Raw genomic sequence first — 24,905 nt, forward strand, 5'->3', positions numbered from 1 at the left:
GTCCATCCATACCCCAAGGCTCTTAATTTGGGTCTTCGGCTTGGGAGGTTGACCGAGCTTGTCTGGCCACCAGCCCTCCACTGTAGTTGGAGCCTTATAACCCAACATCATCACCTCCGTTTTTGACCCGTTTAGTTTCAGGAAGGATTCATCCATCCATTCCCGAACTTTATTGAGACAGCTGGAAAGTCTCTCAAAAGGAGCCTCCTGGGTAGATAGTGAGATGATCAATTGCGTGTCATCTGCGTATGTAACAAGTTGTACTCCCCAGGGAAGCACCACCTCAGCCAAAGGCCTCATATAGATATTAAATAAGGTAGGGCTGAGGGATGAGCCCTGGGGTACACCGCAGTTAAGACACATTTGGGAAGAGGATGCATCGTTTTCAAAGACTACAAAGGTCCTGTTAGACAGAAAGGAGTGCAGCCACTGTAGAGCGTGGCCTGAGACACCAACTTCCTCAAGCCTATGAAGTAGAATGGAGTGGTTCACGGTATCAAAGGCCGCGCTGAGATCTAATAATAATATGGCCGCATGATTCCCACTGTCAACGATCTTCCTTGCTTCCTCATTCACTGTGATCAATGCAGTTTCAGTGCCTTGATTTCTCCTAAACCCTGTCTGCGTAGTATGGAGAAGATTATTATCCTCCAAGAAGGTAGCCAATAAAGAATTGACATACTTCTCAGTCAGTTTACTGACAGTGGGCAGAAGAGAGATAGGGCGATAGTTGGCCCAATCCTCAGGGTTGAGATTGTTTTTTTTTAACAGGGCCTTGACTTTAGCCTGCTTCCAGGTTAATGGTACCTGGCCTGAAGTCAGAGAGGCGTTGATCACCTCCTGGATGGCTGGGGCCACCGTATCAGATACCAGATTAAGAATTGTGGGGGGTGCGGGGTCATTCGGGGAGCCTGATTTTAGGTTCTTCAGAAGACACTGAGTTGTGAGGAGGTCTATCGGACAAAACTCATTGAGTGGAGTTAGGTCGTTATGGAGGACCAAGGGGGGGCCAGTGGGCAGGATCTGGAAAGATGAGTATATAGTGTCTACTTTATTGAGGAAGAATTTGGCCAATTCCTCACAACGTACCTGGGCCAATCCTGAATCTTCAGGTGGGGCAGGAGTAGTGACCAAATCTTTAAAAATTTTAAAGATTTCTCTTGGGGAATTAGCAGCCATACTAATCTTAGTCTGATAGTAATTGGATTGGGTGATTTTAATCTCATCCTTATACTTTTTCAGGGCAAGTTTGTATTTGGCCTTGTCACTTTCGGAGTAATGCTTTCTCCACTGTCTTTCCTGTCGCTTGCATGCGAGTTTTAGTACTTTCAGGTTAGGCGTGTACCAGGCTTTCTTGTTCTTGCCACTTCTATGAGATAATTCTGTCTTTGGAAGGGCATAATTCAAAGAGGTTTCCAGCCACAGATTGAGGGACCTATCAGCTTGTAAAGGGTCAGAGGGAATTTCGGGTCGTGTGTTCTTCAGTTTGGCATCCCAAGTTTCAATAAGTAGTTTGGACCAGATCCGACAAAAAAATTTTATGCGTTTACAAGGTTCAGGTAAGTTCTGCGAGGGCATAGAGAACAATATTAACAAGTGATCGGACCACGGGATTCTGATCGCATTATCATAACTCAGGAACTCGACATTGGTATAGCAATGATCAATAGTGTGTCCTGCTGAGTGTGTTGGGTCCGTGACTAGTTGTTTCAGGTGAAGAACTTCAAGACCGCTGCTCAATTTAATAGAGGCCGGTGCATCAACTTCCTCTGCATGGATGTTGAAATCTCCCAAGATGGTAAAATTAGGGTGGATGGTAGAGTAATTACTAGCTACGCAGGCAAGATCTTCACAAAATTGACCATATGGGCCAGGAGGTCTATAGAGCAGAATTCCCGAAAAGGTATTAATGGGAGAAAAGGAGATGGCAAATTTGATGCTTTCAGCCCCAGAGATGGAAAGATTTTCAGATCGACATCCAAAGATATTTCTATAGATAATGGCAATCCCACCCCCCCCCATCACGAAGACGGTCTACTCTATGTATGGCGTAATTGGGAGGTAACGCCCGAACAATATCAGGTTGAGAACAGTCATTTGTCCAAGTTTCTGTGAGGAAGAGTACGTCTTAAATCTCGTTCCTCCACCAACATAGCGAGCTCATTCGCATGTTTAGGTAGGGAGCGACAGTTAAGTAAAGCCAGACGGTATTTATCAGCGCAGCCCTCCGTGCCATGTGCTATTTCGGGGAGGAAATTATATCTACATCCAGTGCACAATTTGGGGGCCACCCAACATAATACAATTAGTGGGCACAGGAGGTTTCAGATCCAACAACTCATTCCGGCTATATATAATCGCCGGTCTGACCTGTCTTGTGGAGGAATGCATCGTGGCCCCTGGTCCCGGTCTGACCCGGACTGGCACAGACTGGCTTTCCTTAGGCGCTCCTTTGGCGCGATGTTGGCGCAGCCGCAAAGCGCGTCCGCTGCGCGGAGAGAGTACGTATGGTTAAATACTAGCGCAGAGTGCCTTGCGCTTCTGAACTAGACTGCACCCTGCTCAGCAACCTGGGAGATCCCTCCCTAAGATGGCCGCCGCGTTTTTGTACTTGCCTCCTAGGATCGAGGCTGGACTGAGCTCTCAATCGGCACAGTCAGTAAAGTACAGGACAGTTTAAAAATGCCTCCAAGGCTAAATAATGCTATAACATAAGAAATAACAATTTTTTAAAAACGAACTTCAGAGCAGTTGTGAGTGAGCAGTGTCAGTGTATGTCTCCCGGCTTCCGCCTCAGGAGAGTCAGCGTGTCTCTATCCAAATAACCGAATAACATATCTATCCATGTCTCAAATTACTTCATATTTCACTATACTAAATTTCAACACTAATCATTTATGGGTTCCGGAGTAGCGTGCTACTTCCCAGAAAAGCACTTCAACACCCTATTAGGGGGTACAAGTGCAATATAAATACAAACCTTTTTTCCTCTTCTATCCTTCCGCTATCCTTCCGAATCCAAATACCTGACTAACCTAGTCACCACTTTAATGACTTTCATATTTCACTATACTAATTCAACACTAATCCTTTATGGGCCCCGGAGTAGAGTACTACTCCCCGAAAAAGCGATTTGACTCCTTGTCAAGCGGCAAGCGCTATATCAATGCAATTACAGTGTAATACAATAAATGTTTTCGATGTCATGTTTAGAAACATGAAGTTCTAAGAAATGTAACATAATGGACTAAATATTCTACTGTGCCAAAATCAAACACACATTAAACAACATTTTTCAGTATTTATCACATTTGCATAGGACCTTTGATGCATGATTGACATTCTTCGAGACAAATAAAAACCACGTTCACCTCTGTTCTCAGTATTAATTGATGTGCTTGCTTGCTTCCCTACTTCTGTGTTAAATGTGCTACCTGTGCAATACATTTTCATTGAAAGTAATAATAATAATCCACATTTGTAAAGCGTACAATCACCCGTAAGGGTCTCTAGGCGCTGGGGGCCGTCGGGAAGATTAAGCGAGCTATTGCCCAGAGTCACATGGTGCTGGGCTAATCTGCCGCCGGTGCCGGGGATCGAACCGCGATCCCCAGATTCCAGCGTCAGTCGCCCTGGCCGCGGCGCCGCACCTCAAAATAACCCGCGACCTTGGCGTTATTAGCACCATGCTCTAACCAACTGAGCTTACCGGCCTCTGGACAATCACGCGTTTACACCTTTACATGAACCAGATGAAGAGAGGACGCATCCATACATTACAATGTGCTTTACATCATTCCCCAACACGTTCGGGAATGGCGAGTGTTTTTCGCGCCTTTGCACCTCAGTTGCACCATCCAGAGAGGAGCTCAGTGCCAGGACGCATGCTCTATCAGGGCACGTTTTAACCCTTCTCTCCTCGTCCTCTCCACACACACCGGCCACAGTCTCACCCCTTCACTCTCCCCAGGGGGTCTTTTGTGCATCACAGGCTCGCGCACACACTTCGGTGCTCGTCACGGTTAAAACCCAGGCATAAAGCATCAACCATCAGATGTTCGCACTTTTTTGTCTGTCAAACAACTCATCCATAGAAACCCCCGTTAACACCTCGCCCCCCCTCACCCCCAGCATCCACTGTGATGGACCTTCACCCCTTTTCACTTCTGTTTTCTGTGCCTCGCCGGGGTGCACTTACTTCCACAGCTCGTTTATGACACAGGGGTTTGTTTAACTGTCATTCTATGTAAGGAAACGGAAGACGAAGAGCTGCGATTCACAATCCTAAACCAATCAACAGGATGTCTGGACAAGCAATCCCTTCCGGTCTAAACGACCGGTCCAATGTACCTGGCTCCATGCTCTTTCATTTCTTCGTGTTTAACATTTCCAGTCGTTAAGTTTCAAAGCATGAAGGTATACAAATATACTTTAGATTAAAAAACGACTAAAATAATATAAAAACCCCAAAACACAAGGAACTGTAAAAAAGTTTCCTGCGCACAACGTGGGGCTCGAACCCACGACCCTGAGATTAAGAGTCTCATGCTCTACCGACTGAGCTAGCCGGGCACTGCGCTATTCAAACAACACATACTCTATTTATAATGCTCAGCAACCGACCGTATTTCTTATTGTGCATGATATGTAGGGCACCATGGACAGAGTAGTGGCACAACAGTTGGGTCTGGTTCTCGGTTGCTAGGACTTTCCACCTCCCACCTCCTTTTCTTTCATCCTTCCCTCCGAATTCTCTTACTTTCTTCCTTCATCAGTGTTTGTTTGATGGGGGGGGGAGGGGGGGTGGTCATGTTTCCATCTGTTTCTGCTTCCATTCCAATACTCTGGACTAACTATGTTCTTGTTTTGGCCGAGCAATGGTAGGGGGACACTTCGGCATGTAGGCATTGTCACGCGTGTCGGCCTCGTTCGCTGCATTATAACTAGGACCAGTGGAATTATGCGATTCTGGAGCCACTCGTTTTCCGCAGAACTATGGATTTGCTGAACTGGCCACATAATCCATCATCTGCTGCATAATTTGTGGGTTTTAACAAACAAAAAAGGAACTCAAACAGACCAAAAGTTACTAAAAGAGCATCCAGATGTGCTCCGTGCAGTGGAAGACCCTTCGGTAAGGTGGACTGGTCATTTTGAAGCTTCGTAAATAAAGACAGGAATGAGGCACAGAGCTCTCAGTCTCGAGCGTTCAGCAGACAATCTGCAGGGGTGGGAAACACCAGGGGCCTCATTTATGAGGCCTTGCGTCAGTTTTGCGTTTCCGATGCGTCACTTTTTGTGACGCATTGGCGGCGTAAAACATGCCTCCTGTTGCGCACTATTTGCAAAGTGACGCATCTAAGCAGATGCGTCACTTTGTAAACCCCTGCGCTACATTATACCTGCATCAGGTATAATGTATGCAGAGGGGGCGTTCCCCCGCAAAAAGCCTCGTAATAGTGACGCAGTGAAATCTATGAGATTTCACTGCGTCACTTTTAGGACGCTGTTGCGTCAAAATCTTGCGCCTGCCTCACAGCAGGCGTAAGACTGACGCAAGCCCTTTCACATGGGGCTTTCCCCATGTGAAAGGAAGCATTGCTGGAGTTGCGTCACTTTTGTGACACACCCCAGCAATGCGTGACTTTAGCGCTTACAGATACGTCAGAAATACTGACGTATCTGTAACTCCTTACGACATGATGCGTTATACATTAAATATGACGCATCAGGTATGCCACAAGGAGTGCGCACTGAGAAGTCACGCATCGCTGCTTTCACGCAGCGATGCGTCATTTCTCATAAATGAGGCCCCAGGAGTGTGGCATTGCTGCACCTCTTGTGGCTGGTGAAATAGAGTGTCACGGCCACTTGTGTTGAGGGCAAAAGTACTCCTCGGAGCCAATCTGATCAACATTTAGGCTCAAATCACAATACTAAAGTGGTTTCCTGTGATATCACTGGGGTGAAAGCTCGTGTACTATCATGACCCACCCCCTCCAAGGCCAGCCCCAAATAGCAAGTTGACGTCGCAGACCCTGGGGTGGAGGCGGCCCCTAACGCAGTAATATTGCATGAGGCGTCTTTTTACAGCTGTGTGCGGGGCAAGCGCCACCAGCACCTGAGAGAGGGCCTCGGGTCTCAAACCTGAGCAAAGAAAGAACGACAAGGATTTCACTTAACAGGTTAAAATGCGAGGGAAGCTTCCAGTGCAGTCTTCTCTCATGCAAAATGTGTCCATTTCTGAATAAAATCGTTCGTCCCTGGGTGGGCTTGAACCACCAACCTTTCGGTTAACAGCCGAACGCGCTAACCGATTGCGCCACAGAGACTGCTGAAGAATGTTTCATACATACACCATCAGGAAATCTTCATAAACATGTACTTCTTCATAGCTGCTAGAGTAGTGATGTAAACGAGGAATTCGAGTACCCTTTTTATAAAAGAAAGAAAGATTAACGGGGAAGTCACCTTTTCCTTCCATTCTCCCTCGCTCTCCCCTCTCTGCCTCCTCTGCCTCCTTGCTGTGTTGTTCATTGGCTCCCACTCACGCTCCTCGATGCGCCTTTCCCTCGCTTGGGGCGTGGCTTCCACTGGAGCAGCAGGTGCAGTGGAACTGGGGCCAGAGGCCTGAGGGGCCACATATACCTCATTATTGATGCATTTCACAGTTCAAATAGTGTTTCAGCTAAATGAAACTGTAACAAAGGATCATACGAAAAGAAAAAACATCTCAGGCAAGAGGAAGCTGTAACAAAGGCTCACACGACAGGAAACTTCACCAAGCCTAAGCCAAGAGGAAACTGGAACAAAGTATTAAAAAATGGAAAACTGCAACAAAGATTCAGCTAGAAGTGGTATCGACATCTCAGACAGGATGAAACTGTAACAAAGTATCACACTACAAGAAACAACATCTCAGATAAGAGGAAACTGTAATAAAGTATCACACAACAAGAAAATAATATCAGACAAGTGGAAACTGTAACAAAGGCTCACACAACCAGAAACAACTTCTCAAGCAACGGGAAACTGTAATAAAGGCATACATAACAAAAAAACTAACATCTCAGAGAAGGGGAAACTGTAACAAAGACTCACACAACAAGAAACTGCAAAAAACCTCAGACAGGGGGAAAGTGCAACAAAGGCTTGTGGGCAGAGGATTTATGCCTCACAAAGTGTTAATAAACCATAATAACATATATATTTGAGAATGAAGGATTCATGTCAACCTTAAAAAAGCCTCCACATATTGAAGCTGTCTCCATGTGTGGCCCTGGGCAGCCAATGCACTGCAGGGAAGTCTCTTTGTTTCTCATAATGTAATAGTAGTTCTTAGAGCAGAAAGGCTTCTTAGTTCCAAGCAGTCAAAGAAGGTAAACTCAAGTACTTTATATGAAAAGGTCATTCAACAAAACACAGCTACGAATTGCTACACCAACACACATCTCTAATTCAATGCTACAGTGTCACCAGAAGTATATATCCCTTCATTTATTTGATGCCCTTTTTTAAAATTTTGCCTTTTCAAGTAAAGTCCAAGTACAGGCATTCCAAAACTCAGTAACTTTCCCTCAAATTCTACCCGCCTTGCCCTAGAGGTGAAAAACACACTGGATGTTTCCTGTCATTTTTTACGTTCACAGCCAGGCTTAAATAGAACATACAAGGCAGCACATGTTATTGATTGTGTTTTCTCTTGTTGCATCAGGGACATAGATACGCTTTCCTGCAACTGGTTGATGATATACCGCATTCCTATCCAGTCATGTTTTTTCTTAGAAATCTGGTGCTGTGATCCTTAATTTAAAATTGGATAAAACTGTTGTGAGTGTATCTAGGACCCTAATTAAATATTCCCGATTCATGCCCTTATGTGGTTATAACAGAACATATCCATATAAAGGCATAAGAATCATGCCCATATTTAGTCATAGCCCATGCAGTCCAAATACGGCAAGGCTACTCCCATAGACTCCTAGAAAGTACAACGCGTTCTTTAAACAAACCAAGCCTCCAGCAGCCCGGGAATTCCCCCTGCATTTGTTTTGATTTGCACAAGAACTCCTGGAGTCCAGAAAGAACTGTTAGTTCCTAGTGACGTCCTATATCCAACCTTACGTCAAACTTGGCACCTTTCAGGTATAAATATACCAACGTTGCCTTAAGCAAACACACGGTGGTTTGGAGCAGAGCGGCTATCTACTTGCCCGACGCCCAGCTGATGCGAGTGCTGAAGGAAGCAAACCCTCCCATTTGACGCACTGAGAGAGACGCTGTCTTTTCTCCTGCTGAGAAATCCAGCTCCGGTGTTTCCAGTCACCCTTGCGGGTTGCTAGGAGATCGAGTCCTGAGAGAGAGATACAAGACCTCCTTCATTCTAGAACCAAGGTACGGAGCTGATTAAAACCTTAAGAGAATTCTTGATTCAGATTCTTGGCAAAAAAATAACTTAACTTAAACTGCAACTTATTTACTCCTTCCCACGTATTAGGCTTAGGTAAGGTATACCGGGGTAGGCATATTTTAGAAGCACCAGTTGAGTACGTTAGTCAATGTTTTTATGTATGTATATATTTTATCCGTTTTAAAGTATCATATGGCTAAGAAACCATATCAATGCTTTTACAGTATTATTTCATAATACTCCTTTTACTGTACGCACTTTTCTTCATGATAAGTATTGCAATTGTGGCAACTCACTTCTCTTGCATGAGAAAGAAGACTGCTCAATAAATAAGACCTTATATTGAAAACGCCCGTCTCTCTATTTCTCTGCACTCTGGTGAAATTAAGCATGCACGATTGACTGAGTGAAATAGCTATCTATTGTTTTCACGCGACTCTAGAGATATCCTCTTTATTCTGAGGGAGCACAGTTGTCATGTTTATGCGGTTGTCAGAAACGAATCCCTTCTTGTCTAATTGGGAAAGTTAACTCCTTCCTGAACATTCGAGAAAGTTTCTAGGGACCTCTGAGCTAGCTGGCAAACCTAATTAAGTCTAACATAGTCAGTAGAGACCTAGATGGCCTCAGTCCTACGTCTAAACTGCTGTTTGTGTTATTCCAATGCACAGAGCCTATTGGGAATATAGGAACTACACTACATGGCGCCCAATGTTTGGTAAGGCGATAATCTAACGCAAGGTACTAGAGTAACTCAGTCGTGCTTTTCACACAGACCCCTTTTCCCGTAAAAACTCCAAAAGACGTCTGGAGTGGGTAAAAGGTTAATATCCGCCGGAACTTAGTAGGAAGAGATTCCTATGAATAGTTTTTGGTTTAGTCAACGTTGAAGGATAGAGTGTTCCAAATTATTGTGCACCTAATCTTTGTTTCCTTGAAACTTGCTCTGCAAACAAAACTTTCAGTCAGCAAATGGCGGAAAGTGACGATGAAAGGGAGAAAGATAGAATAGCAGCTCAACTCCTAGCAGATGACACAAGTCTCCAAAATGAAGACCCGAATGTTACAATCATTCCGGTATATGTAAGAAGAACTATAACTCTTAAACTTATAGAAAATGGACTATCACCAAGAGGTGGTACAGTCATATTTGTGGTAGAGGCCCATGAATATCGGCAGACAGAGGTATTCTATTCATGGATACATTTTCCAGCAGCAAACGCTGTGACACAAGATTTCCACTATTACAAAATAGAGGAATCTCCAGAGGAATACGCTCCTTTCGAGGACGTTGAATTTCCACTAACATACCAAGAGCACCTGCTCTGGTTAAATGGCACCCTAAAACATCAAAATCACATCACCAGGCTCGGTCCACTAGGTAGACCAGGAGCCACATGGCCGGTTCTAGCCAGCCACACACCACATCCCGACATTGGAAAAATGTCAAGCGAAGAACTCTTAGTTAAACTAAAAGAATTAACAAAGGCATATAGAGAATTAGTTCAATTGACAATTGACGATCTAAAATACCTGCAGAAATTGAAAGCAACAGATACAGAAGAACAACCTTTTGAACTTGCCAGAATCATAGAAAAATCCTATGAAGAACTAGGTAGAGATAGTTTGGGTGGGAAACCACTAAAACCCCAACTAACTGAAAATCCTAAAAAAACATTTATTAAAAATAATCTGAACATCCCCAAAAAAGAGTTGGGAGAGTAATAAACAATCCACTCCCAGAGAAAAACAGTTCAAGTCCAGAGGAAGGTCTCCTCAATGGAGAAATAGATCTCCAGAACAAGGAGGCAAGTCTCCCCAGAGGGAGCCCTCTGAGAAAAGATACAACCTTAGAGATAGGGATAAATTGAGAAAACCTGACAGATATCAAGATACACGTCCCTCTCGATATTTTCAGACTTCATCACAGAAATCGGAAAGAAGAGGACGGTCAGAACAAAAGGAAGAGCACGTCAAGTCCAAAGACAAGGAACCTGCTCATCAAAGTAAAAAATTACAATTTCCAAAAAAGAAGGTAGCTAGTATTAAAATAAAACATGCAGAGGATTCTGAGGACACAACTGAAAAACGGAGAGTGGGCCCAGAAAGTGCTAGACAGCGCAGCAGAAGTAACCATAGCTCGCAAGATCCTGATGAATCTTCTGGAGACAGTGGACACGAATGAATACATTCAGGTGGAAACTGCAGACACCAGAGTTAGCAAACCCCATAAATTATACAAAATAACATTGCGTATAGAGGGGGACAAAACTAGGAAAATAAAGGGTCTCTTTTGGGACAACCTTTCGAAAGGCTATGATATCCTTCTAGCAGAAAAAGACTGGCCACCAGAGTTTGTCAGGGAAGTGCCCACATGGTGAAGAAATGATTATGCCTGCCTTCTCAAATCATATTCCAATTCATAAAAAATACACATTTGCAAGAAAATGGGCAGTAGCCCAAGCTCCTGCATTATATAAAAATCATGTAGGATGGGATGAGGATTCTCCTCACCATAAAATCCAGTTAAAATATCAACCTACTGCACAAAGGCAGTATCCAGTTAAGCAAGAAGCTAAAAAACCAGTCAGGGTGATCTTAGATCAACTTGAATATCAGGGGGTGATTGAAACATGCACCTAACAAATGAACAATCCTTTGTTTCCTGTCTCCAAGCCAGACGATTCATATTGTCTAGTTGTGGTCTACAGACACCTAAACTCCTGTTGCAAAACATTTGCAGTACAAAACTCACACAGTGCAGCACTAATGAATAACATCGTTCCGCAAAAAATATAAAACGACATTAGATATCTCAAATGGTTTCTTTTGTCAAAACATTGCACCTGAAAGCAGGTATTTGACCGCTTTCTCAACAATGGGAGGGCAAAAACAATTCTGTCGACTCCCACAGGGATTCAAGAACAGCCCAGGATTATTCTCAGCAAGGGTAGCAGAGTTACTAAAAGTATATGATGATGAGGCATTATCTTATGTCGATGACATCTATCTAACAGATGACGACCTGGAGACACACTTGAAAAGATTGAACACCATAATACTTGGGTTCGCAGCTGAAGGGTACAAATTCAACTTTAAAAAGTCATGAATTGCTCACCTAACTGTCCTGTTTATCGGACATGAATTATCAAGTGAAGAAAAAAGCCTTGCAGACAACTTCTTAGAGAAGTGTGCTGTACTCCAAGCACCAAAAACGCTGAAGAACTTACAATCAATACTAGGTTTCCTGAATTTCGGAAGAACATACATTCTAAATTATGCAGAGAGGGTAAAACCTCTATACGAATTAATAAAACCTGATTTAAAAACCAATTAATTGGACTCAGAAACACACAGAAATTTTAAGATCATTACAAACAGACATGTTAAATAAAACAACGTTGCAAACACACGAAAACGTACGCAACCTCGTAATCCGAGTCATCCCAGGAAGATGCGGATTCACGTACCTGACCTCTAATGAGGGAGTAACTGTACCAATAGCTTATAAATCACACTTGTACACACAAGCTGAAATGAAATTCAGTTCTACTGAAAAAATTCTAACTGCGGTTCAAACTGCTGTAGCAAAAGAAAGAGCCCTCGCACAAGGTAAACGAATAATAATCGTTACACCAGTACCTGCCCTAGAAGCAGTAACAAGAGCAAGCATTCCAAATGCTTAAGCTCTACATCCGAGATGGATACAATGGGTTCGTTTTCTTGCTGCATCAGACGTAGTATACGAATTTGATCCTAATTTAAAAACACAAGAATTTCTCCAATATGAATATGAATGTCCTCTGCCAGCCGAAATCCTGCCTCTCGAACATTACGGCTGTATAATATTTACAGACGGTTCCGCACAGCCCGCAGTTGGGGGTAAACAAGCATACAGTGCTGCGTGCGCGATTGTTAAAGGTCGTTGGCACAAAGGAAAATTTAGACCACTGGTCACTAAAACACAATCTCTTGGGCTTTGTACAGCTCAGCGAGCTGAACTACTGGCATTTAAGATGGCGCTTGAAAATACCGATCGCGAATTCCCCACACTAATAGTGTGCGATTCATATTACTGCGTTCAGTCTTACAATGAATACTTGCAGAACTGGGTTCAAAACGGCTTCAAAGATGCAAAAGGTGGCACAATCAAGCATAAAATGCTTTGGGAACAAGTAGTTCTTTTACAGAAAGAACTACGAAAGACTCACGTGATACATACACTGAGTCATCAACGTGATGGCGTTCACGTTGCAGGGAATTCATTGGCTAACAGAGCCACAGCAGCAGCGGGTAAACCGGCTTCCGTAGTCACAAAAAAGCGTTCTAAAAAACACATAGATGGAGAAACCATGCTGGCGGTAAAAGCCTCATTAAAAGGCGACTATACAGCATTACCTCTCAACTATCCACTCAGTAATACATACATAATTGATGCAAACTCCGTTCCTTTTGCTCAAATTCCTGGAGTGGGGGATAGAGTAATTCCAAACACGAACCGGAGGGCTTACTTGATTCAAGAACCGCACATGGGACAGGGTCTGAGGCACCAAGAGATCTTGAAATCTCTAATAGAATTACAATCACAATACTGGAGGCCGGGGATGAGCTTTCAAATTTACAACTTTGCAATGAATTGTCAGGACTGCAACAGAGATCGCAGTTGTGAACCGGACCAGACTATTGCCAGGACACCATTGTTAGAAAGCATTAGGCGATCTATTCGCAGAAATCCAGCCAGAGAAATGCGTTCCCATAATTATTAAGACTAGATTCACTTAAAATGTAGGCCCCAGCGCTCGGCTGACGCCAGAACTGTTATAAAAGATTTGCGAGTCTTTATCGGCACATACGCAATTGGCATGCTACATTCTGACCAGGGTCCTGCGTTTAGCTCTTGCGCTTACAAAGAGGCCATGACCAGCATGGGCATTGCATTGCGGTACTCTTCTCCCTTCCATCCTGAGGGAAATGCGGTAGTGGAAAGAAAAAACCATTACATAAAGCAATCTATAACGGCGAGGGTATTAGGTTCGGGTGATGGGTGGGTCAAACATCTAACAAGTGTCCAACGTAGTCTTAACAATCTGCCAAGAAATTCTCTAAGAGGTATCACTCCATACGAACTATTGTTCAGTACTAGAATGATAATCCAGGACTTAGATTGTCAGACTTCAGTGGTGAAAGGAAAATGCTTTGATATCAAAGATCGTTTGGCTGTTTTACAGGACTTAAATGAAACAAGAAGAAGTCTAAGTAACATAAAGTTAAAGCCAACAGCCACTGAAGAAAAACCACCTGTCCCAGCAAGACCTGTCTGGATTCCAAAGATTGGGGATCTGGTCAGAAAGAAGATCGCGGTGAAGAAGGAATTTGGGCCTTCTTACAGAAAAGCAGTACCTATCTTAGCTGTCAGCGGAACAAGATCAGTAGTACTACTGCCCATTGCTGGTAAAAAGAAGAACAGAGTTGTATCCAACGACCTGATAAAACCACAATCATGTGGCCAATAATAAGTAGTAGGCCCAGTGGACTCCCAAGAAATAGCAGAAGACCAAATCTTGCTACAATCCAAGAGGTTCAAACTGAGAGACTAATCACTTTTGATAAACCTGCAGTGAATAAAAAAGGACTATGCAACAAAGCCATGGTACTTGTGCCTCTTGAAACCCAAATTGCAACAGTTTATCAAGAAACACCAGTCTACAACGATGTAGCCTCAGACTAAGCTAATGAAACAAAGAAAAATGCAAAGATTAAAGAAAATCCGGAAGCAATTCCAACAATTGACAGAACTGCACCTGGCTACTTCATCAATTTCGATGACTTTCTGATGATCCAAGTAAACATGAAGAAACGCCAGCAACAAAAACTTTCAAAGAAACAATGACTGAACATTTTCATCAACTCAAAGAAACATATCTGATTTCACCATGGATTGAATTTTGGATTGTGTTAGGTGTACTTTTCCTCCTGCTTTGGCTCATCATGGTTTTATGTTTGGGTAGATTTATTGATGGAAAATATAGTACAATGGACACAGCAAGTCAGAACATCAACTTGGTCCTAAAGCCTCACACATCCTCTCACAGCAAGAAAATAGAACTGTCATCAGTGAACATCACAGCCAATCCCATACCCGGTGGGGTAGCATGGGACAAAACTGATTACGAAATCTATGGCCCGATTGAGCTCTTGAAATATCTACATCAATTCAAGGTTTCCTTAAGTGACTTTGACCACGAAGGGCGCGCTATCTACACTGCAGCGCCGCTAGAAATCGCGCTATTTAGGAAATAATTGTTCAGGCAATTGTTTTGGCACAGAAGTGATTTTAAATATACCAGTTTTCTATTTGAGTTTGTTTTTGTTTATTTTTCCCTCGTTTTTAAAAAAAGCCAATTCCACTCACTTACACATTAAATGCTTGAAAGCACCGCATTTCGCGGGTCCTTTTTCCAATCCTCCTCATTGACCGCCATCTAAGGGGAAGTACGAGACGCTCGGCGGCGCCATCTTTGTTGCCGCGCTAGTGTCTGACAGGCAGGTATTTAGGGCGGCCATGCTGACGCGCAGCGTTCGCGCGCAGCGTTCGCGCGCAGCGTGAGCACGCCGGAGTCACGCCAGAGTCCAGCCCGTCTGCGCACGGCCGGGCGCAGGGGCTGGGACACCTGGCAAACGCCTGATCTACACATCGGCAGACCTACATCTACGACACATTGAAGGTGCAGCACTAGACCCAGGTATTGTGGACACACTATCTGATCTGGGCATCCTAATATCAACAATCAGTAAGCCCGGTTTAAGGCCACCTCCCTTAAAATTGGCCAGCTTAAACACCAGGTCACTGAAATGCCATAATCTGGACATATTCTCCTTACTTCAGGATGGGGAAATTGATGTTTTAACATTAACTGAGACTTGGCTGGGAGATAATTCACTGCCAGATATCATAGCCGCCGTCCCGACCGAATACGATATTTTATGGCATAATAGAGCAGATAATGCCAGAGGGGGGGGGGGGGTGTGGCAATCGTGTTCAAAAAATCTTTGATGGTAACAAAAATCCTGGCAGAAACGATAGACCTAGCTGATATGATAGCGGCAAGACTTACATTTGACAATTTATGTCTGGTAATTCTTGCAGTCTATCGTCCACCCAACTCCACCCCAAACTTTAATGAACTGTACCTGTCCACTATATCGGACATTCGATCACGCTACAAAAATATCGTAGTAACGGGAGATTTTAATTTACATTGGGACAGGTTAATAAAAGAGCCTGCGGCATGTCATTTAGAGCAGACCATGTCATCCTTAGGTTTTAGACAGCTAGTCGACACGCCCACACACATAAAAGGACACATCCTAGACCTTATTTGGACTCTGGATCCTAAGGTAGCTCCCCCGAGGGTTGTGCCTTGCATTTGGTCTGATCATCATTTACTTTACTGTGATATTCCTATAAATGCTAGACCGATGCAATTGCCTCCTAAAGTGAAGAAAGTCCGGCAATGGAAAAAAATTGAACAAAGCACTTTGAGAATGACTCTTTCAGAAATCATTCAACCGATAGACCCCAATAGCAATGTGGACCAAGAATACAAGGATTTAACTTTCAGTCTGACCAAAGCTTTTGATCAAATCGCACCTGAGAAATCGCAAAGAGTCAAGGGGGCGGGAAAGGGAGCACCATGGTTCACTCAAGCCTTAAGGGAGCATAAGAAGAAGCTCCGTAACGCCGAAAGAAATTGGAGAAAGCAAAAAGATGAAATAGCGCGAGAACAATATAGAAATATATTTCGTCTGTATAAAAAGCTTATCCTGGCAACTAAGGCTGCCTATTTCGAGACTCGGATCAGCCAAGCTGAGAATGTCCAGAAGGAGACATTTAAAATCTTAATGGAACTAAGTAAAAGACCCCAAGAAACGGAAATAACAATCTCCTGTAATGCGTTTCAAGGTTACTTCTTGGAAAAAGTAGATACCATCCTACAGGACATCAGAAAGGATGCTGGGCCTTGCCTTGCTGATCAATTGGCTGATCATCCTCTGAAGGATGTTGCCATCTCACATTTTCCCCAATTAGACTCTATGACCCTGGAGCAAATAATGATTAGAACTAAATCTGGGTCCCCAGCCGATCCATGCCCCCCTGGTGTATTTCGTCTAGCACGTTCCATCCTAGAGGAGCATATCCTCTCACTGCTAAACAAATCACTACTTACAGGGCAGTTACCTGATGGATTTAAAGAAGCTCGGGTAAAACCTTTAATAAAGAAACCAGGAGCGGATCCTAAGTCCCTGAATGTAGGAAGGGGGAGTCTCTAGTTGGCGCAGTGCAGCACTGGCGACAAGCAGGGACTCTCTCTTCCCCGTCAGGGCTGAGGGTTACCTTCAAGAACAACCTCTGCTTACCCTCTAGGTAGTGTGGCGCAAGCAGTCTATGCTAATCTCTGGGGCACATAGGGTTAAACATTTGCAATATTACACCATCACAACCAACCCACCACACAATGACACCAAACTGTATGTTGTAAAAAAATATATCTCTTTATATATTTGTAAAAAGCAGGCTTGTAAATACAGTCTTGGTTACTTTAAATGCAGGTTCCAGTTACTCTTTATAAAAAGGCACAGTTATCAAGTAAATGCAGTCTTGTGGGCCTTCTGCCCTAGTTTTGAAAAGGCTTAGTGTTTTATAGCGCCTCAATGCGCTTTCCGCCGTCCCTGCCCGGGTCCTCGGGAGAAATCGGGCCCGACCTGCCAAAGCTCACGCTTCCCGCGTGAGTCGCGAAGGCACGGCCGGGTCCGCTCTGGTAATGAGTCACCCTTCGGGGCTTGACTCTAGGGGAGGGGGCCGCGGGCCACTGAGAGCGTCAAGAGGGGCCTCGGGGGCCAGGAGCAGAGCGAGCCTCTGACTCAGGGGCGGCTCGCGCTGCAAGCAGACAGCAGCTGCGAGGCTCCCGGGGCGCCCAAGCTCACACGGCGTTCAAAGTCACTGTACCTTTGGGTTCTTGCAGATCCTGGAGCGGACGGCTGTCCGTGGAGCTGTCCCACGTCGCGTTGTCTTCCTGGAGGGTGCGGCGGCCTGCGAGTCTCAGCGCAGGTCACAGGGCACCCGGGATGACGGTGCAGATGCGGGGCAGGATTCTCCTGGATCAGGTCTACTTCACACTGAAGGGGGAAGCTGCAGCAGGCGGGGCTGAGGGGGGTGTACTCCACGGAGCGCGGGGCACAATTCAGGCACGGCTCAGCAGCGAGTCACTTCCCAGCTGCGGGGGCCAGGGGTCTCAGCGCCCAAGTCACGAGGGGCACAATCTTGGCAGTGCCGGTCTTTGCGGAGCAGCCTGTACCTCGGGGGTCACACAGGCGGCGATGCTCGGACCGGGCAGGTCCTCCCTTTCCTTTGCGAGGGCGGCTCAGCGCGGACAGTCACGGCGCTCAGACCAGCGTGGGGCTGGTCCTTACTTTGAGGCTGGCACACGATCAGGCCACCGTCACGGTGGTCGGGGGAGGGGCACGGCTGCACAAATTGTCAGAGAGCGTGGCGGAGGGCACAGCGCTCTCAAATCTCCTTTCCTCGGCGCTGTAGAGACACACAGCACACGCCAGCAGCAGCTTTTCTTCAGAGGGGTAGCGCCCACTGTTCCTGGGGCGCTGGTCAGGGGGCAAGTTCACAGGCAAGCCCTTGGAGATCTTTCAGCAGAGTTTGGCACAAAGTTTCAATAAAGCAAAAGTCTCTTGTAGTCTTTTCTTTCCTCTCCTTTGGCAGCAAGGCACCAGACACAGGCCAGAGACAGCACTCCTCCTTGTAGTCCTTCCAGGTCCTTCTCTTCGGGCAGAGTGTCTTCTGTAGCGCAAACAGGATCTAATTTACAAGGAGCAGGGCTCCTTCTTTTATACCCAGTTTCTTTTGTTCTAGCAAGCCAGGGGGGCCTCTGCATAACTGCTCCAGTCTCTGAGCACTTGTTGTGGGTACTTCTGGCTTCTGCATGCAGTGTGAGGGCAGGCACATCAGCCGCTCCCCAGGGGGGCGGAGCCGGCATTGTGAAGACAGGGGCAGCTTGAGCACTTTGTTGACAAGCTTCGGTCCTTCCTGGGCCAGGTGCAGGCTGAGTCATCAGTCGCTCCCCAGGAGGGCTGAGCCAGCATTGTGGAGGCAGAGCACAGCCTGATGCATCATTCAGGGGAAACTCCCACCACCCACTAAGGTGTCATCTGGCTATTCACTACCTGTCAACTCCCAGCCCTGTCACTCACACACACCAGACAGTCAGATCCACATCCAAGCAGAGGCGGGCTGAAATGGTTAGGCCAGCAAATGCTAACTTTCTAAAAGTAGCATTTGCAAACACAGGATATTAAAATAAACTTTACTAAAAGAAGAATTTTATTATTCTGAGTTCAGGCATACTAAACATTAATTTCTACCATGTTCCCTGAGCCTGCTGGGATTATAGAGTGTAATAATTCCAGCAGCCCATCTGGCCTAGAAGGGAACTGGTAGCCTTGCAATAGTGAAAAACGAATTTGGCAGTAATTCACTATTAGGACATGCCACACACATCAGGGCATGTCCTACCTTATACTTACAATGCACCCTGCCCTCAGGCCTACCATAGGGGTGACTAATATGAAGGTAAGGGAAGGTTTAGGGGCTGGCAAGTGTGTGCACTTGCCCAGCCAGCATGACAGTACCAGACTGCACGCAGGTTCTGCAATGGCAGACCCTAGACACATTTTAAGGCTGCTTCTGTGGGTGGCGCAACCAGCGCTGCAGGCCCACTAGCAGTATTGGCATTCACAAGCCCTGGCACTCCTGGTGCACTTTACTAGGGACTAACATTAAATCCAAGGCACCAATCATGGACATCAATCACATGTACATTTTACAGTAGGGAGCACTTGCACTGCGGCACGGGTTGGCCGTGGCGCAGTGCCCTGAGTAGCAGACACCAGCAAAACATTTGAGGCACAACAGCAAAAAGTGGAAGGGGAACTCACGCCAAGGTGCCAGGTCTAACACTGAAAAACTATAGACCGATCTCTCAGCTCCCTTTTCTGGCCAAAGTCCTGGAGCAACATGTGCTAAATTCTTTGGCTATGTTTCTGGAATCTCACCATCTTCTCCATGAGCTCCAGGCGGGTTTCCGAGCACACCACAGCACCGAATTGGTGATGCTTTCAGTGCTGGATGAGCTGAGAGAGATGGCTGACAGTAAGAAACCGAGCGCCCTGATACTTTTAGACCTGTCAGCGGCGTTCGATACTGTCAGCCATACACTGCTCCTGGACAGGCTGTCCAGTTTTGGGATTCAGGGGCCAGCATTCTGCTGGCTGAAATCTTTCTTGACTGGGAGAATACAGAGGATTCAGTTGGGGGAGGAGATTTCAGAGGTTGGAAATGTAACATGTGGGGTGCCCCAGGGCTCTGCCTTATCCCCCCTCCTGTTTAATCTGTACCTTCAGCCATTAATCAGCTCCTTGGCAAAGATGGGCTGCCGTGTATTTAATTACGCCGACGACACCCAACTGCTGCTGAGTATAGATAATACAACACAAGCTCAAACCAAGGCACAGAATGTACTCAGATTTATTGTCAGATGGATGTCCTCGAACCTTCTGAGAATAAACCCTGAGAAGACAGAAGTTTTAGTGGTTGCACCGACCTGCTCTCCATGGAGCGACCTGTACTGGCCCCAGGAGCTGGGCCCTACTCCCAAACCAGCAGACAAAGTGAAAAGCTTGGGCATGAAAATAGACTGTGAGCTATCAATGGCAAGCCAGATTGCCACCGTAGCTGGTGCCTGCACAGGGCTGATTAGACAACTACGTAAGTTAGCCCCCCTTCTGTCCACGTCCATGCTGCGTACGGTCGTATCCGCGACCATCATATCCAGGCTGGACTACGGCAATGCGCTGTATTTGGGCCTTCCAAAAATATTAATTAATAGACTGCAGGTGACTCTGAACGATGCGGCTCGTCTCATTTTTAGTCTACCGAGACGCTCACATGCATCACCACTGTTACAGAGCCTCCACTGGCTGCCCATAAGGCAGCGGTCTGAATTCAAGAGTCTCTGTATTGCCCATAAAGCGATCTACGGACAAGCTCCGTCATATATAAAAAAACGTCTAGAGCTGTATAAACCAGAATGGTGCCTTAGGTCTTCCAATTCACAATTGCTCGTCTGTCCTCGTTATAGACTTGCTACAAAAGGTGGAAAATCTTTCTCAGTCTTGACCCCCAAGATTTGGAACAAACTACCTGAGTCCCTTCGAAAAGAAGGAAACCTCCTTCGGTTTAGGAAGTCCCTGAAAACTATCTTATTCAGAGAGGCTTTGAGTCCAGTTTAAGCCTGCCCCCCTCTAATCCCCCTGCTGAGTATGTTGTTGTGTTCTTTTTTGGTCAAAAGCGCCTTGAGACCTGCCGGTGAGTTGGCGCTGAAGGACTGAGCTAATTAAGGCCCAGCGATGCCAGGGAACAACACCTATAACCTTCGTGGGATACCTGTTTCGGCGCACTAAAGACAGAGACACGGGAGGCTTCCTTCGGCGTCAAAGAGAGAGTTTATTACTGCAGGGAGGCAAAAGTCACTAGAAGTACAACAGCGTGTAGGTTCTACGAGTCTGCTTCAACTTGCATATGTGAGTCGCTCTCTTTTATACAAGGTTTTGCCATTGCACGACATGTGAACAGAAGGTTACAACTCAGTTCCCACAATAAACTTCAAAAAGGGTCGCTTTCATGCTTTCAGAACCCCGGAACATAATCACAGTAACATTACCGGTTCCCAACTGTAAAAGCACATCTTCCCACCGTTAGGCACATTCCACTTGAGTTGTAAATGAGCAAGAGAAAAGAGACAAGAACAGCTGCTAGGAAGTCAGACACACGTAGAGAAAAGAGTGTGGGGGTAATATCGGAAGCATGATCATAGGATCAAAGAGCTTGATCCCAGCACATGCACGGCTGAAACAATAGGCCGGCACGGCAAGATTACCCTCAAGCTGAGCCATTTGCCTCTGCAGTGTCATTCCTCCGGTCATAAAGACGCATGAAAGGAATATGCGTCTTCCGTATGGCTTGGGAACTAAAAGGTCACGATGCGGACAGTTGCCTGTTCACTGACTACGTGAGGGCAAGAAACAAAATGGATGCCGTATCTAAAATGGAACCCGAGGGTTCAGGTAAGAAACACGTAATTTAGGCGAACCGTGTCAAGTAGTGTAGCGAAAACGCGTACACTTACCGAACTCGCCATTTACGGTTCATAGATACCAAACTCGTCCATATTCGGCAATGCCCAAAACACCGTAACGATTTTCACGGAACCTCAGACGCTCATTTTGCCCTCATGTAGGCAAGCACTAGTCGAAATCATAGTCGATCTCGATATTCATCAGATCGTTCAGGTGTTGTTGGAACATTATTCTATCCATCAATGCCTCTCTGGAAACAGATGGCCTTCTTATACACGTTGTAGCACAAAGGCCACATAAGGCAGGACCACACTGTACACAAAGACAACACGTGAACAGGAACGTCACAACAACCCCTATAATCATCAGAATCTTCCAACCCCAGGTCGACATCAGGCCCCAAAACCATCCTAGAAGCATCCAATCTCCCTCGTCCACGTGTATGGACTCCGAGATTTTGTGCAACTTGGAGATGGCTTGATAAACCATTGGAGCGTTATCAGGTATGAATATGCAGCAGCTCGAATGGATGACCTTACACACACCTCCTCTATCTGCTAGAACAATGTCTAGAACCATACGGTTCTGTAACGTCATAAGCCTATCCGCTTGAAGCTCTGCTGTCAAATTACCAAGGGCACTTGCGGTTATGTTAGCAGTTGACTCTACTACACGAGTTAACTGTCTCAGATTTCTGCTATTGACCATAGGGCCCCAAAACGGTAGGAACCCCTTAAAGAAGTCTCCTGCCTCTTGACCGGCAGTATCTTCTCTGCTAATAACACCTCTCTCAACTCTAGTTCGGTGATAATCTGAAGCAACAGTGAAAGTCGGAGGCAAGAGATTTGCAATATAGCAGGTACCCGAGAAGTCATGAGGTAACCACGTATATGCTCGATCATAACATACAAAATAGGTACCCTTGGCAGTTAGGAAGACAGGGGAAGAGAGCATCGGTAGAACGTAAGTATCCACACAAGCGCTCTTCCCAAGCTGGGCTCTTGGATTTCGGCCACGACCTTCAAGACAAAAGTGGCCTAGGTGAGGTACAATCCAGATTGGAGATGAGCTTTTAAGCTGCCTATCACCCACTGATATACTATACTCAGCCTCACTAAGGTGCTTATAGGCCTGCACTTCCTCCTCTGGGATAAGTGAAGTATCGAAAATGTCTCTGTCTAGATCAGCAATCGCTGTCGCCAGAGACTTATGGTATGGGCCTGGACCAAAGCTTGCTGAGCGTGGCTCTCGGTGGGGGTAGGAATCTAGTGCACTATGGAACATGATTTGGAATGCCCGAGCTGACCCTTGGGGGCTGTACGGAAGAACAAAATACGGGATACCCCGGTCCATGGTATGTGGCATTAGCCCACACACCCAACAATTTGTAGTATTTACCACCAACTGATGCTGATGCAAAAGTTGCACAAAAGAATTGTCTCCAAACTCCGCACGTCTGACTTGCTCATGTTGGGGCAGTATGTGAAAAGAATGTGGAGAAACAGTAGAGACGAAATTTAGATCAAGAGAAGGAGAGGTAGGTAAGGCAGAAGGCAGTAATGATTGGACACCAAAATATACTCCACCCACCAGTAGCATAGAAACAGTTAGGAACAACATGAAAACCTGTAGCAAGAAACATTTTGTACGCAACACCTTATCTAATGCAGATCTTTGCGCCGACATTTTCTCTCTTTCCGACAGCTTTGAGAAATTCATCCTCTAAAAACCGTCCGTGCCGTTCTTGACGCACTTTGTTCTGAGTAGCGATTGTCAATTCCCAGGAGTTCCCAGAAATCGACAAAAGGAATCGACCTAGTGTCAATAACTGCTAAACAGAAGGAAGTACCCGCACGGCCCTACGGCTAACCCGGATGATAGGTTCTAGATCAATTGAACATTCAATTTACTATAAGGTTCTTGGCTGCACGGAAAAGGGAAAAAGGTACACCATATAAAATGTCCACAATGTTCAGGGTAAATGTGGAATCCAAAAATAACAAAAAATTATTTTATTAGTCTTTTGTGCGTGGGCGAAGGAAGTATCGGCTGCTCCCAGGGCGAGTCTGATCTTCAAATAGTGAATTGGATGGCAAATGAGTGTTCGATTGTTCAGACAATTGTTCAGCACTTGAAGTTTTCAAGGTTGATGGAAAGGAAGTTGGTTGAGGGGAATCAACAAGGGTGTCAGATATGGGCTGAGCTTCGCTGAACGGGACAAAACGTTGTGGAGCGTCGGTCTCGGACGAGGAAAAACCCCTTTTTATCCAAGTATCCGCCGGCAAAGTAAACGGGACTTTCTTGGTGTGAGTGGCATGCACCCAATTTTTCCTGCCTTCCAGCCGAACTGCTGTCCTTGTTGCAAGTAGCACCTGATGGAGGCCCACAAATCTCGGCTCAAGATTCCGTTTCCGTCCAAAATTGCGGGTGAGGACCCAGTCCCCTGGTTGGAGCCGATGACCAGGACCCTCTGTTTGTGCTGGGAGTGCCTCAAAGACCTGTTGATGAATCAAACTCAATTTAGCAGTCAGATCATAAAGATAGTCGATCAACATTGGATATTCAAGTCTGTCAATTTCTTTAGGCCTCGGAACTCCCCAAATGTTCGCAGGACGGCCGAACACAATCTCGTATGGGCTAAGCCCTACTCGAGAGTGCACGGTTGCCCTGGTCGATAACAGAGCTAGGGGCAAAGCATCAGGCCATGATAAACCAGTCGTTGCCTGAATTTTAGCAAGTTTTAGCTTCAGGGTGCCATTGTACCCTTCCACCAAACCCGCCGACTGGGGATGATTAGCGCTATGGAATTTTTGAACTATGCCCAGGCCACGACACACACTCTTCATCACACTTCCCACAAACTCACTTCCGTTGTCTGACCATACAATCCGAGGCATGCCATACCTAGGGAAATACTCTTTGAGCAGGACTTTGGCTGTTGACAGGGCAGTATTATCCTTAAGGGGGTATGCTTCAATCCATCTCGAGAACGCACAGACTACAACCAAGACATATTTCAAATTATTGCATCTTTCCATGTGGATGAAATCCAATTGGATAACTTCAAAAGGACATGTAGGAGGGGCAAAATGACCAGGTGGAGTGGGGGTGCCCTTTCCAGGGTTGTACATCAGACACACCATACAATTCTTAACCACTCTTCCCGCACACTTAGTAATCCCATCATTCTTCCATACAGGAGACAACAACTTGCATATGCCCTTCGAGCTAATATGTGCTGTGCCATGGGCCATTGTAACAACAGCAAGCACATATGCATCCGGTAACA

General features: G+C 45.7%; 2 non-coding genes across 2 annotated transcripts; both read right to left on the reverse strand.

Annotated features, from left to right (window-relative positions):
* Nucleotides 1–4,499: 4,499 nt before the first annotated feature.
* TRNAK-CUU (transfer RNA lysine (anticodon CUU)) lies at nucleotides 4,500–4,572 on the reverse strand. The gene has a single exon. It is a non-coding gene; the product is annotated as a tRNA-Lys (tRNA).
* A 1,686-nt stretch (nucleotides 4,573–6,258) lies between these two features.
* TRNAN-GUU (transfer RNA asparagine (anticodon GUU)) lies at nucleotides 6,259–6,332 on the reverse strand. Its single transcript has one exon. It is a non-coding gene; the product is annotated as a tRNA-Asn (tRNA).
* Nucleotides 6,333–24,905: the final 18,573 nt, after the last annotated feature.

Source organism: Lissotriton helveticus, chromosome 12 (genome assembly GCF_964261635.1).
Source record: "Lissotriton helveticus chromosome 12, aLisHel1.1, whole genome shotgun sequence".
Taxonomy (NCBI): Eukaryota; Metazoa; Chordata; class Amphibia; order Caudata; family Salamandridae; genus Lissotriton; species Lissotriton helveticus.